Raw genomic sequence first — 14,317 nt, forward strand, 5'->3', positions numbered from 1 at the left:
GAAAAGAGGGGGCAGCCAGGGCTTTCTTCAGCCAGGGCGCTCGCCACGCGGCCCCTCCCACCGCACCGCCTGCAGACAGAGTGTGCAGCCCACTCCCAGCAGGGCGCTCCCCTCCCCCGCGCTGCCGCCCCCTATAGGGCGGCCGGAGCGGCAAACCAAAAAAAAAAAAAAAGGATTGGAGGGAAGCCGCCCCTTAGAATCTGCCACCCCAAGCACGAGCTTGCTCGGCTGGTGCCTGGAGCCGGCCCTGACTATGTCTTCCCATCAAATCCATCTAACGTTTTCCTCTGCCAGGACGACTCCAAAATACTGCTCTCTGGCAGTGGCTGGGGAAATGGCTGGCTGGAACTACTGATTTTTATGCAAATCGGCTGATCACACGGGTATCTCACCCTTCCACACCCTTCTCTGCATTCCGACCCCATGTAGTAATCCCAGAGTGTGAACGCTCTAGGGCAGAGACTAAATTTTCACTTGGGACCAGACCACACACAGCACAATGAGGCCCTGAGCACTGACTGGGGACTTCAGGGGCTGCCATAACACAAATACTGACTAATAATATCAAACAGCTTAATGGTCCTATGAATTCCTCATGAAGCAAACATCTAATCTCCCACTCCCCACTTTAATGCTCAGGAGACGCATCAGAGTAATCAGACGGAGAAACGAAGCCTTCTGTTTATTCCCAGAACAGGCCCAACTTGGCTGGACAGCAGTTAAATAACCAAAACCTTTCCTCAAGATGTTTCTCATTAATAATTTTAGAAATGATTCTCCTGTTAGTGACAGAGGCACTCTGGTTTCCGCATTCAGTGTCACGGAGAGTACAGCTCATCTGGAACCATTCGAGGCCTTAAATGTCTTGGGTTCAAGTACCATATTAAGAATGGGCTCACATCCAATGCAGACTCACAAAGACCAGTTTTTTTTCCTAACTAGTCTGCCTAAAGTTAGACACCTAAAGCCACAGAGATGCTGAATGCCTGCAGATCTCATTGACTTCAAAGGGAACTGCAGGTACTCTATACCTCTGGCAGCAAGTCACTTTCCTTGTGGGACCTAAATATGGATTTAAGTACCTAGATTTATACACTCAAGTTGGAATACATTGTCCTTAACCTTTATGCCAGGGGTCAGCAACCTCTGGCACATGGCTCGCCAGGGTTACCTGAACGCGGCTCCCACCGGCTGCAGTTTGCCATCCCAGGCCAATGGGGGCAGTGGGAAGTGGTGCAGGCGTGGGATGTGCTGCAGGAGATGCACTCCACCCCATTGTTGTGCTGTGCATTGCCCTATTACTGTGATTAATGCAGAATACTGTTTTAGACACTCAAACTTCAGTGAACCAAGGAAAATTCTCAGGCTTTGCACTGTTATCACTGGAATCCAGAACTGTCCAAAAGCCTTAAGCCCGGCAGTCTGATGGGTGAGTCTGCACACTAAAACATCAGAACGATCCCTCAGAAACTCAGAGTTGCCTGAGCCGGAGTTGCACAGATACAACATTTAATAGCTTGAGACAGGATTTATGTTTCAAAATAAAAGCAGGTCATTTAGAGGACAGACAGATTTTCAAAGTGAAAAGCTAGGACACTTGTCCCAGTGAAAGAATTTACAGACACTTTTTAGGGGGGCTGAGATGTGCAGAGGAGGGTTTGTCAGCTGTGTCCTGACCAGGACATGGGCAGTCAGACTTAGTGGTTGGAGCAGGAGTCAGGCCCCGGGAGGTCAGAGTCCAAGACAGGCCAGAGGGTGAACCGAGAGTCGGGTGCCAGGAGGCAGGCAGGAGATCAGGGTTGGGCACCAGGTTACAGACAGCAATCTAAGAGTGAAGTCAAGGACAAAGCAGGGTCGATTGCAAGCAGGGGTCTGGAGCAAAAATGGGCAGCTAGTCTGAGCTGTTGCTCAGACAGCTTCCCATCACGGCTTCCTGGTTTATGTACTGGTATTGGCCAGTCAGGGGGCTGTGAGAGGCTGCCACTCAGGTCCTGCTGGGTGGTACTTCCTGCCAAGCCCAGCCTCGCAGGGTCCTCCCATAAGAACCCAACCTAAGCCTTCTATGGTGATGTGGAGGCAGCAGCAGCCCAGAACCCCCAGGTTCCAGCCCTGCAGGTTCTAGGAAGCTAAGAAAGACAGGAAAAGAAAGGGGTGCCTCTTCTGTACCTCTGTCTTTTTGCTTTACCTCTGCTCCTTTCCTCTTGTCTCCCTAGTTTTCTCTCTCCCTCTGCCACACATTTTCATTCTCTCTCACACATTCACTCTTAGTTCTTTGTCTCCCACCTTGATCCCTTTCATTCCCCACTCTGGTCTTGACACCCTACCAAAACCTGGAGCTCACCTGCAGTGCATGCGTGCATGTGGTGGCAGTGAGTGCAGCTGAGCTGCCTGTAGGCTGCCATTCAGAGGTGTCAAGATTCTCAGCCTCTTCAGAGACCTGACTTCTTGTGGGGCAGCAGGAGAACCATGGGAGGTGCATAAGGGGGCAGGGTGGAAACATTACTATATGGCAGATCTAGAAGTGGTCCCTAAGGTTAGTATGAGCTCACTCAGACAGCTGTTAATTTCACCAGCTCAGCTGCCTGGCAGCTCCTTCATGCAGCCAGTCTGCTGGGGTTTGTAATACACCGCTTCTGTAAAACAGATAGGGACATGGAGAGGGACTCAGGAAAAAAAAGGAACATCCCTGATTTTCAAAGCCACATGATTACCCTGAGGACTTCACTATTGCTATCAGTTTTACATGGAAGGCACTCAGACAGTGATGGGAGGCAGTGAAAACAAACACTGAGATAGGTAGATAGACATTTATACAAATTAGGATTGTAGCCTTTTATTTTATTTTAAATAAATTTAGTAATGTTATATTACAACACCATGAGCTCAGCGCTGGTGGCTACAGTTTCAAGCTCAACAGAATGAAAGTCACCTCTGCTATTTGCTTCAGATTTAGAGTATCCTGGGGATGCCTTAAGAAAGGCACCTGTGCCATAGAGAAAATTTTTCTCCAACTTTTCCATACTAAAGACCTGCCTTTTCCACCCCCGGAACACCCATCCAGGATGGGCCAGGTGATCACAACCAGTGCTGGTCAAAAAATTTCCCCTGAAAGTTTTTTCAGCAAAAAAAATGAAGATTTGGTTATACTGAAATATTTTACAAATTTGTGCTGACGTTGCCAAATTATTTTTGTTACAAAAACACTTCAGAAAAGGTAACACTGTTTCAGTTTTTCAGTTCAAAACAATTTTGTTCGGAAATTTCCTTCAATTTAATTTAAAACACCCAACATCCTTTAAAAATGGTCAACACTGAAACAAAACATTTTGTTCACCCTGAAACTACTTTTTTTGTCTCTGACTTTTTGATTCACTAAAAATTCTGAAAGGTGTCAATGTTATGTTGATCCAAACAAATTTTTTTCAGTATTTTGAAATTGCTAGTGAAAAATCTGTTACTCACACAGCTCTATTATTATTAATATAACTATTTATTTGTATTACCATACTGCCTAGGAACCCTAGATATGGGCCAGATAGACACGGAGTCCAGTTCACAACCTGCAAGTTGAAAAGCTATGCATTGGAATAGAGTTCCCAACAAACACATATGCTGGGATTCCACAGTACATTTCATTATTATTTTTAGGGCATACTTAAATCCCCTCGATCGTGCAAAGCTGTAGTCCTAATGGCCACTCCCTGTGTCAAAGAAAAGAAGACAAAAATACAAAGCTTTCTGTTTCTCAGATGTTTTTCTAATGCCAAGGCAACTGTTCTGTGCAGTCATCTCTGGGTTTTCCTCCCCACAGAACAATCTCATCTCAGAAGGGAGATTTCTTTTAACTAGCTTTCCGACTGCACCTTGGAAATTGCATCAGGGTAAAGAGGAAAGAGGTTGTGTGGGGGGGTTAAAAGCTCTTATTTTTCAAAGCACATATTCTTGCCATGTCTGTGCTAATGGAACACTTGTGATATGCTAATTTTGCTGTCACAATACTGCCACCTTTGAAGAGTTACAGTACAATCCAATACTGCTCTGAATCATGGAGGGGAAAATGTGTTCACACTTAGGGCATGTGGTTTTCATATTGTCCGTTTTTTTTAAACTGTGCAAGTTGAAGTGAGAATTTTTCAAGATTCAAAATAGAAAAAGAAAAAAACCACAAGTCCCAATGGATTTATGGCAGTTTTACAACATGGTTCAGGCAAACAAAGGGTTTTAAGTAACAATAATAAGAAAAATCTCTTTTTAACACAAACAAGACCACGGCTGCATTCAGTATCTGAAAAATACACATTGCACATGACAGATAAATTAGCATGTGCTACTGCTCACTCTGCAGTTAAAGTTGAATTCCAACTTCCATTATAACCCCTCACTTAACCTCTTCAATTGCTCATGGCTCTTGCAAACAAATGCATTTGAGTCTGTAATTTTCCACACTTAGTCTCATCACAGAAGTGAATCGGGGATGGGTGGGGGAGAGACACTTTGAAGAGAATTGATTCAGTTTGTGTAAAAACTAAACAAATGCACTATTCCTCACTTATTCCAGGAAAAGATATTGACCTTGCATCATTCACAGTTGGCTCAAACTTTTTTTATTTAAAGTTGGATTGTTTTGTAGTTATGGTGCAAGCCACATTTGAAGAAAATCTCTTCAGTACTTTTAAAAAAGGAGTTGAGCGTATAAATGTTTTTTTCACATGCACAGTGGAATTTTTGGCTTGGGGTTGTTGCTGATTGTTTTGTTTGTTTTTAAGAGTGGCTTAGACAATGCAAGCCACTCACTGACTAATTGGGACTTAGGCCCTTTTGAAAACATTTCTATCTGCCTTTTTCTAAATATTCAAAAAACTTAGGCTTTGTCTACACTGGAACATGAAGGACAAAACTTTTGTCGTTCAGGGGCATGAAAAAAACACACGCCCCCGAACACAAAAGTTTTGCCAACAAAAAGCACCAGTGTGAACAGCGCTTTGTCGGCAGGACTCTTGTTGGGTGGAAGTTTTTTGTCGGCAGGACTCCCCAGGAGAGCTCTCTCCTGCTAACAAACAGCGACAACATTGTGCACCTTTTAGCGGCGTAGCTGTGTCGCTAAAAGGTGCATAGTGTAGACATAGCTCTAACTTAAAAAGGGAAATACTAAATTGTCACTTTTTCCTAAGAGTGAAGTCAGGGAACCAGGTGGCTCGAAAGCTTGGTAACAACATGAAAAACCCTTTAACTCAAGGTTAGTGATTTAAATCTGGCCCAGAGTAGCAATGACTAGCACCCAGTATCATAGAATCTCAGGGTTGGAAGGGACCTCAGGAGGTCATCTAGTCCAACCCCCTATCTTAATGGACAGGTGCATCTCTGGGTGTTTTATTAATAGAATGACACTCTTGAAGGAGTTTTAATTCTGGCCTGCCTTCCCAACCCAAAAAGAGAGAGAGAAAATTGTACATGTCAGTGGAGAGAATGAGAAAAGTATAAAAGGACTGGGGAGCAGAAATAACTCTTCAGAGTAAAGAAAAGGCAGCCTTAAGATCCCAATTAAACCATCTTCATTTAGATCAGACACAAGCACAGCAACTTCAAAAAGCACCTTCATCCCCACAACAAATGTAATGGAGCAGTATTGGGACACTGCCCATGCTACCCCAAACTGCATTGGCATTCTCATTCTCACATGCAGACTTGTAAGTTTTGTGTGTTTTGTACATAACTTTGTGCTGCAGATATTTTTGAAGTAAAGGATAAAGGAAAATAGAATTTCTGTTCACAGTGGCCAGCTAATTAAAAGGTCAAAGACAGACTCAGCTGAACACATGACTCTGGGTCCATGAAGGCATGAAATTAGCCAGTAATACAAAGACAATTCCCAAATTGGAGTGTTTTAATAGTGCAGGGAGGGAAAGAGTGAGGGAAGAGAACATATTGATGTACCCTCTGTCCCTTTTCTTTCAAGCTGGCTTTGAAATCTCCCAATGGAAACATTTCCTCTGTTTCTAGAGACCAGCTGTTCAGCAAGAGACGGGAAACAGAGAAAGCAACAGTCAAGCAGCTTTGAAATCTGCTCATGCTGGCACAGTGAAAATTGTATTAACTCATACCTGTCACAGCAGCAATTAAAGAAATAAGACACTTCATGAAGTAATTCTCATCTTGCCTTCTCCCCCCATATATTTGCATGAACAAAAAAAGCAGGGGAAGATTTATTTGTTCAGTATAACTGTGACGGGTTGGATCACAGAAACTCCCCTGTGCCAAGTCTACTTCTATCCCTGTTTTCCCTGCCAGCTCAGGACTTCAGCACCCTGTTGTTGGTGTCATTAGGCATAACCCTAGGTAACTCAGGAGGGTGGAAAACCACAGTGTTAATGAAGCCTTTCTGTACCAGGCCTGAATGAATCAGGGTTGATGCTAAGCTTGTCCAAACCGTTTCCATGTTGGACTCTGATTGACCTTGCGAGCCAGAATTAAGAATGGAATGTGTAACTGCTCCTTGTCAGTGCAACACTGGCACCAGGAGATAATAAAAGGGGGCCTATTTGTATCTGGCTTAGAAGGAGGAGGGGGGGCAAAGTAATAAATTCAAAAGTAAACCAAGCTAACAGCCTTGAAAAGTTACTAACAAGATAAATTGTTTGCTGTCAAGGATGATTTAACCTGTTTAGTGTAATTGCTAGCTATACAATGTGTCTACTATATAGGAGGGAAGTAAAGGAGGGGGAGGAGAATAGTGGGGGGTAATAGAGATGCCTAGCTGAAATCATGTATAAGAAGAGACACACAGCTTATGTGTGTGTGCTTGATTTGAGACGTGTCTGTCTCCGAGCATCCTGCTATTTGAGATCTCAAATAAACTTTTTCTGCATTCTCCACCTTGGTGTGTTTATTGAAGCAAAGCACACCGGGCAAGGAACCACTGTTGCTGCCTCGAGCATTCTGTGCTGGCAACACTGTCTTGCTGAGCCAGACACTGTTGTCTACTTCAACAAAACCCAGTCTGAATTACCTGCCCCAAAGCTGCAGGTTTACCTGAAAACAGCTCACAGAAGTGTGTTTGTCTTTAGCACCCAGATGCCCAACTCCCAATGGGGTCTAAACCCAAATAAATCCATTTTACCCTGTATAAAGCTTATGCAGGATAAACTCATAAATTGTTCGCCCCCTATAACACTGATAGAGAGATATGTACAATTGTTTGCTCCCCCAGGTATCAATACATACTCTGAGTTAATAAGTAAAAAGTGATTTTATTAAACACAGAAAGTAGGATCTAAGTGGTTCCAAGTAGTAACAGACAGAACAAAGTAAGTTACCAAGCAAAATAAAATACACAAATCTATGTCTAATCAAACTAAATACAGATAGGATCCTCACCAGTTCCAGAATGCTCCCTTTTACAGACTAATCTCCTTTTAGCCTGGGTCCAGCAATCACTCACATCCCCTGTAGTTACTGTCCTTTGTTCCAGTTTCCTTTAAGTATCCTGGGGAGGTGGAGAGGTTCCTTCTTTAGCCAGCTGAAGACCAAATGGAGGGGTCTCTCACGGGTTTAAATAGACTCTCTTGTGGGTGGAGACCCCCTTCCTCACTCCTATGCAAAGACCAGCTCCAAGATGGAGTTCTGGAATCACCTGGGTAAGTCACATGTCCATGCATGACTCAGTCTTTACAGGCAGAAGCCAATTTCCACATGGTATCTTGTATGTCTCCAGGAAGACTTGTGGATTGGAGCCTTCCAAGCTCTTTTGTCTGTTAAGTGCTTCCAGATTGAGCACCTAATTTGCACATTCCTTTCCCAAGAAGTGACCAAACGTTCTAACTAAGGCTACTTAGAAATCAAGCAATTATACAGCCAATGTTCACAACTTTGAACACACAAATGGTGCCTGCATACAACTAGGATGAACATAACCAGTAGATCATAACCTTTACATAGATATGTTACATAGCATATGTAGCAAAACTCTATTCCAGTTATATCATACATACATTTATGAGCACACCCACCCCATTAAGCCTTTTTGGGTACACTGTCACAGTAACATTTTGAGAGATTTTTTTTTTTTAAACACATGCACCCATCGCTCTGTGGTTAAGTTAGAGAAGGCAGGTTGAAGGAGTGCTCCTGGCACTTAGTACAGAAAGTGGTAATGTTTATGATGGTTCTTGGTTCCTTGTTCCACAGTCTGTGAACCTCACCTGAGAAAACTGTCTCTGGCACAGACAAGCTTTACCCCGTGGTAGAAAGCTCCATTGTGTCTGGGGAGTAGAGTTGTCAACAATGGTCCTCATCCCAGAACATTAGGTGATATTTTAAATATCCTAGGCCCAGGCCACTGAGAGCCTTGAAGGCAAAGGCTGAGACCTGGAACTGGACTCGATAGTCTGTGGGAAGCCAGCAGAGGACATGGAAGACAGGCTCCTGTGCTCTCACTGGCCTGTGTTGCTGAGGAGTCATGCTGCAGTGTTCTGTACTAGTTGGAGTTTCCTAAGGGCTCCTGGCTTCATGCCCAGATTCATTGCATTGCTGTAGTCCAGAGAGCAAGTGATGTCCAGAACACATACACACACATGCCCCTTACCATTGAAGCTGGGAACTGGACATCTGCATATCTTTCAGGAGCATAGGAAGCCTTTAAACAGATGCAGTCATTCAGCAAAACCTTGACTGGTATATTCATACCATTTCATTCTTGTATACTTCTGTGTGAAGGACTCCTCCTCCCTGACCTGGTCCTGGGGAGGTCACCAGCACCCAGTCCAGTTATCCAAGATGGGCACTCGGGACAAAATTTGGCACAAGTCTCACAGATCAATAACACACCTGAGGCTTTTCATAGTCTGTTTACGATGCCTAGATTAATTAACAAGCAGTAAAGGACTTGTTCTTCCTGAAGCTACCTCAGCAGACTAACAGTGAGCTAAAATGTAACCTTTCTTCAGAGGTGTTTCCAATCTTGTGCCAAAAGCCTAATAAATGAGGTGCAAACCATTGAACCAACTGAGATAACAGGCCTGTATTCCATGGGAATGCATTCCATTCCCACCTTTCTTTTAAACAAACAGCTGAATTTACATTAGTCATCACCTGGCTGCATGCCTTACTCAGCATGATTATACCAGTCTTCCTGGCATCTCTGCAGATTGATGGAGTAAAGTTGAGTCGCTCATTGCTAGTATTTCCATAAAGTGAGAGAAAAGGAATAGCAAACAATATGCTGCCACCTTTTGGTTACAGTTATGGGACCAGGTATTGCCTGGAAAGGTTTCTTTAGTGGAAATTAAAATAAAGCTGCCACAGTGAAACATTCTGAAATTTCACAGGATGGAGGAAAGCATCCCTTCATGTTCTAACCACTCTACTCAAAATTATCACACACGCTTCATGGATGTTTGGTCATTGGACAATACTTGAAAAATATTTTCCTGTATGTTAACAATCTATTTATTACAAAACGTATCCCTACATCAAGTTTGGTATTGAGAGGGACCTGAGGACATAAATATGCGTAGCTTTAAAAAAACAAAAACAAAAAAAAACCTGTATTGCACTGATGTTGGGCAAAAAATAACTAACTGCCAGAATGGAAGGGCATAGGTTCTCCTGTAACAAGAGCTTGGAAAAATAAATTACTGAATGTGATAACTTTTAAAATACTATTTATAGCAAACACAGACTTCAAAATGTTTTCCAAAATTTCAGCTAGACCGTCTCATCAAACAACAGAAGAGGCTGAGTCCTACAGTTTATTTTGCTGTATAGGTGGATGAATAATGGATTTTTTGGTTCACTAGGAATTCGGAAAATATCGGGCCAGGAGGGATGGGGAGGAGTTTGGGGTTGAACCAAAACCAAAAAATTTTGGCATATCAAAAAATTGTTTTGGGTTGAGCAAGACATTTTGTTTAACCCAAAACAAAATGGTTCATTTTAATTTTGAGGAGTTTTGTAAATTATTAAATAAAATTAAAGGAAATTTCTAAACAAAATCATTTCAAACTGAAAAATCAAAATGTCCTGATCCAAAAATGTGGAAACATTTAGATTTTTTTTTTAATTTTTCTTTTAAGATTTTTTTACTTAAACTATTTGGTGAAATTGATACAAATTCTGTTTCCCAAATCTGCATTTTTCACTAAAAAAAGTTTTGGTTGAAAAAGTGCACCCAGCTTTACTTTTCCTGGCTTTTGTGGGTGGGGAGTTTAAGTTGAGACTTGGTTCTCCCTGCTCCCCTTTTCTGCTTCCTTCATTTCTTGCAGTAATTCTAATGCATATGCACAGCTGTATGGACCATTGGAAAAACTAATTTAAAACAGCAAATGCTGTATAGCATTTGAAATACATTTTTGAAGATTAATTTTACCAAGGTTCAATTTTATTGTTCATTATCGGTGGCACAGGTACACTTTCCAGCATAAGATCTATTATTAGGCTCTTATAACTTTGCTAGTCTTTAACCATTTGGGCTGACATTTTCTATGTCAGCTGTCTGCCTTAGGCTGAATTTAGTTACACTGTTTTTGCTGAAACCATGTACTTCTGAGGACCAACCTAGGGGAAAATGTGTTGTTTTGTCCACGTTAGAAAAAAATCATACAACCATTTTGTTGAAATGGTCTTGCACCTCCATGCTTTGGAGAAGGGGTTTGAAATGTGGCCTTTGTATCAAGGATGTCTCAGTGAGAAACCCTGGCCAAGTTATAAGCCTTAGAAAAAAAATCTCGTTTCACACATTCTCAGTCCAGACTTGTTAAAAGGTTGGCAGCTAAATTCTCTGAAGAATCGGTCTGTATTGGACCTGCTCAATCCCCTCACAGTTTCTATGTGCCAACAGAACTTTGCACATACCATCCCCACAGAGCAACTGAGCATACTCCATCTTGGGTACTGGGGCTGAGAAGGACTTCCTTTGCAATTGCTTCTTCCAGCTTGGGCAGGCCTCTGTGGTCCTGAGGGCTGGGAGACTGTCTCTCTTTTAGTACCCAGGGAACAAAGAGGAGAAATGAATCTAATTAATCGAGAAGGGAAAAGAACCATATGATGGGGTAGATTGGGACAAGAAGCCCAGGGTCCAGGCTAGGATTGGGAGTTGGGGGAAGAGAGAGAGGTCTGAGACAGGGGGAAAGGGGTCAGACTTTTGGGGGGAGAGAGAAAGGGGCAGAAGGGTCTGTGACCACTAGAGGACACACCTTTCCAGAACCTGGAATGGAACCCAAGGTCCACTATATAGTTACAGTGGATCACAAACTAAATATGAGTCAACAATGTAATACTGTTGCCAAAAAAATTGCCAAACATAATTCTGGAATGTATAAGTGAGAATGTTGGAAACAAGACATGAGAAGTAATTCTTCCACACTACTCAGCACTGATGAGGCCTCAGGTGGAGTACTGTGTCCAGTTCTGGGCACAACACTTCAGGAAAGATGTGGACAAACTGGAGAAAGTCCAGAGGAGAGCAACAAAATGACTAAAGATCTCGAAAATATGACCTATGAGGAAAGATTGAAAAAAATGGGCTTGTTTAGTCTGCAGAAGAGAAGACTAAAGAGATACATAATGATAGTCTTCGAGTACCTAGAAGATTGTTATAAAGAGAAGGATGGTAAATTGTTCTCCTTAGCCACTGTGGAAAGGACAAGAAGGAATAGGCTTAAATTGCAGCAAGAGATTTAGATTAGACATAAGGAAAAACTTACTGACTATGTGGATAGTTAAGCACTAGAACAAATTACCTTAGGGAGATTGTGGAACCTCTGTGATTGGAGGTTTTTAAGAACTAGTCAGAAAAACACCTGTCAGGGATCGTCCAGATAATACTTAGTCCTCTCTCAGTGCAAGGGACTGGATCAGTTGATCTACTGTGGTCCCTTCCAGTCCTACATTTCTATAATTCTATACCTGCAGCTTGCTATCCCTCTGCTATAACAAACATCTGTGAAACCCACTGGCAAAGTGTGTGTCTCATCCTTGTCTAGTGGCCAATCAGCCTGCTATCAGTTAGCTGAAATGTCAGAGATCTGTGCTATGGAGGTAAAGATTCCAACCCTACTGATGGCCCATGTTAATGTCTATGTTTCCACATGATGAATTTCTTTTCCACTTTGCTGTTTTATAAACCTAAGAAATTACAAACAAAACATGTTTACACAGTGTTGTTGCAAAGTTCATCTCAGGATATTAGAGAGACAAGGTGGGTGAGGTAATATCTTCTATTGGACCAGCTTCTGTTGGTGAGAGAGACAAGCTTTCAAGCTACACAGTGACCTGAGGAAGAGCTCTGAGTAAGCTTGAAAGCAAGTCTCTCTCACCAACAGAAGCTGGTCCAATGAAAGACATTACCTCACCCACCTTGTCTCCCTAACCCAAAACATGTTAAAAGAGCATTGAGGGAGCAAGTCAAGCACTCAAAAGATAGGAAATGCCAAAATTAAGACTGCCTATGCAATATAATTTAGGACCCTGTGCATGCATGTATTATAATAGTCTTTATTTACATGATCACATACACCTCTGCCTCGATAGAACGCTGTCCTCGGGAGCCAAAAAATCTTACTGCGTTATAGGTGAAACCGCGTTATATTGAACTTGCTTTGATCCACCAGAGTGCGCAGCCCCGCCCCTCTGGAGCACTGCTTTACCGCGTTATATCCAAATTTGTGTTATATTCGGTCGCATTATATCGAGGTAGAGGTGTACTAATTTTCCCACAGATTCCCTTTCTCGTTCAACGAAATAACATTTGTGGCACAGACACTCTTGGGGCAGGATAAAGTGTCAGTGAGCACAAAGCAGTTTCCATTCTGCTTATAACAGCACAATATTCCCAGCTTGTAAATGGGAACAGTGATTTCTGAATAATTCATAAATAATTACATACTAAATCCTGTAAGTTCATCTGAGAAACCACAACATTATAGGTGATTACTCTTCCCCTGGAGTAAATCCAACCTCACTGTCTCAATCTGTGTTGAAAAATGAAAGTATTTACAAGAAACGCTTGGCTATGAATGCTGGAGATGAGAAATGGTATATTAGGTGGGATGTACTAAAGTGCATCCCTCTGTAGTCTAGCAAAATATTGGATCCTTCATAAGTAGAATTTAAGATTAGTCCTAACTGGAAGTGATTAGAGAACATATAGCCATTTTCACTGTTCTCCACACACACCCCACCACCTAACAGGGTCAATCATTTTTCTCTGTTTGTGGGAATCTGTCTCACAGCAACAGGGGAGGAAAAACATTTAATATAATAGGAAAATGTGATTGTAGGACCACACAAAAGTGGTAGAGAGAATCAATGGCATGGAAAATAATCTGAAACAAACCCAAAACATTTGACTAGATTTCAAGTTGACAAAGCCCCCTTAAAATAACAGCTGCTTTCATACCTTGCAGCTCCCTTGTCCTTGTTTTCTCTATCATCTGTATTTTAAGAGAAAGGGCCAGTTCTCAAAGCAATGTCTGAACCCTAACTGGAGACTCCAGCCCTATCCATCTTCATAGTTAGGAATTTACCAGCAGTAATGGAGACAGAGTGCCATTTGTTATCAGTGTCAAAAGGCCTTGCCTGGTAGGGGAAGTGACAGGCTGTATCACAGCAGACCTAAGAGGTGACCTTAACAAGTGAGTTTAGTGCTTGACTTTGAGGAACAGTTAAAAGTGACATCTCCTGCCACCAAATAATCTCTTTGTGTTTGGCTCTGTTCTCAGGCAAAGGTTTGCCTACCAGGTTTCTGTAATGTTATAGCAGAGAGTTTCAAGATGGGTCTAGTAGTCTCCCTTCTTAAATGACTTAGCCTTCATTATTAAAAGCAGACAAGAAAGGGAGGGGGAGTTAATTCTGCTTGGGTGAAGGGAGAAGGCCAACGAGAAAGCAGCAGAGGGGTGGAAAACACTCCATTACACTTAATTAGTAAGACCTGCCAAAGGATGTGTTACTTACTAGATTGGGTTTGTAGGGGAAGTTCAGATCTTGGAGGGCTGTATTATAATCTGGGTTTCTCTCAATCTCCATTAAGAAGGTCCAAGGGGCAGGTAGGTTCTGCAGGGCTGTCCTACATGGTTCTGTCCAAGTAGTCTTTGATCTCTAGTCGTAATTTATGTCTGTAGTAAAGGTTACATAGAGACACAAGGATTACTGTTGGGGTCTTTAATACTGTTTTTGGTTTAAATGGATTACTATAGGATGAATACCACATTATGATCCATGCTGCCCTAGCCCTTGGGTCTATGGAACATCTATCTCAGGATCCTGAAACATATGCATTGCTGGAGCAGCAAGGTAACAAGTGGCAGATGTTCTGAAATCTAGG

The 14,317-nt window shown here is 42.4% G+C and overlaps 1 long non-coding RNA gene across 1 annotated transcript; it reads right to left on the reverse strand.

Moving 5' to 3' along the window:
• Window positions 1–10,896: 10,896 nt before the first annotated feature.
• LOC123370839 lies at window positions 10,897–14,317 on the reverse strand. Its single transcript, XR_006579589.1, has 3 exons — window positions 14,199–14,317; window positions 13,948–14,108; window positions 10,897–10,972 (listed from the first exon to the last, which is right to left on the reverse strand). It is a non-coding gene; the product is annotated as an uncharacterized LOC123370839 (long non-coding RNA).

Source organism: Mauremys mutica, chromosome 5 (genome assembly GCF_020497125.1).
Source record: "Mauremys mutica isolate MM-2020 ecotype Southern chromosome 5, ASM2049712v1, whole genome shotgun sequence".
Taxonomy (NCBI): Eukaryota; Metazoa; Chordata; order Testudines; family Geoemydidae; genus Mauremys; species Mauremys mutica.